Source organism: Saimiri boliviensis, chromosome 5 (assembly GCF_048565385.1).
Source record: "Saimiri boliviensis isolate mSaiBol1 chromosome 5, mSaiBol1.pri, whole genome shotgun sequence".
Taxonomy (NCBI): domain Eukaryota; kingdom Metazoa; phylum Chordata; class Mammalia; order Primates; family Cebidae; genus Saimiri; species Saimiri boliviensis.
The window spans coordinates 126378218-126379374 of record NC_133453.1 but is presented as its reverse complement, the minus strand read 5'-3'; the positions used below and the strand labels follow the sequence as shown (position 1 = coordinate 126379374).

Below are 1157 nucleotides of genomic sequence, written 5' to 3'. Positions count from 1 at the left end.
AGTGCAGTGGTGCAATCTTGGCTCACTGCAGCCTCAACCTCCCCAGCTCAAGTGATCCTCCCACCTCAGCCTCCTGAGTAGGTAGGGCTACAGGCACACACCACCACGCCTGCCTCTTAAAGTGCTGGGATTCCAGCCACCTCGCCTGACCTAAAGATGTATTTTAATTCCCATATTCCTCTCTTTAATTCCTACCATACCAAGTAACCTTATCCTCATAAGATTGTTTGTTCTATACTATATTATCATCTCAAGTCCACATCATTACCAGTGAGATGCATGATATTATGTAGGCAGCGGAGGCTGCATGTATTATCTACAAAATAAGGCTCTTCCCGCAGAAGTCCGACCTGTCTTCCACAGCAACTGGTTTGACAGGTCTATCTAGGTGTTTGTCTTCTTATCTAATTCCAATCTAAAGCCCTTCTGATCTGGTCGCCCTCTCTCCAGGACACAAATATTAATCTCAACCCTCTTGAGGGACATGCTTCCCTAGCCACATGTCAGTTTCCTGTTTCACAGAATGTCGATGTTTCGCTTTGTCGAAGTGTTGCAGTATTTGGAGACCGATAGTCAGAAATTTTTCCTTTATGGCTAACAAATGGCTCCTGCTTTAATTTTGAAATGGGCACTCTAGGAAGGGAGATTTCCACTCTCCATAATCTTACAGCGAAGAGTAGAGATCCACGAAGCCCATTCCTCCTCTCATGACACCCAGCCCTGGAGTCCGATTCTCCCATGTTTACAGAACACCACCAATCATGGGTGACTTGGACACTCCATTATATGCTTTTATTTTTATTTTTCACAAATTTGTGTGCCATCCTCATGCAAAGGCCATGCTAATTTTCTCTGTATCCTTCTAATCTTTGTATATGTGCTGCTGAAGCAAGCACTGTTTTATTTTTCGAATCTAACGAGATAACGTTTATTTTGTTTCATCGTGTAATTTCAAAGGAATTACTAGTTTATGACATTTTAAGCAACATGCTATTAGGAAAATAATGTGGAAAGTGTCTTTCTCTTTGTCACATCAAATAAGGAGAAGTGACAGATTTTTAAAAAAATCAATAAAATTCTGAAAACATACAAAGTCTGAACAAATTCACTTTCGAAGCCAAAGCCTTTAAAGAATGAGGGGACCGGGCCAGGCGCGG

General features: G+C 41.8%; 1 non-coding gene across 1 annotated transcript; it reads right to left on the bottom strand.

Moving 5' to 3' along the window:
- Positions 1-789: 789 nt before the first annotated feature.
- Positions 790-896, bottom strand: LOC120368287 (U6 spliceosomal RNA). Its single transcript, XR_005582472.1, has one exon. It is a non-coding gene; the product is annotated as a U6 spliceosomal RNA (small nuclear RNA).
- Between the last annotated feature and the right edge of the window lie 261 nt (positions 897-1157).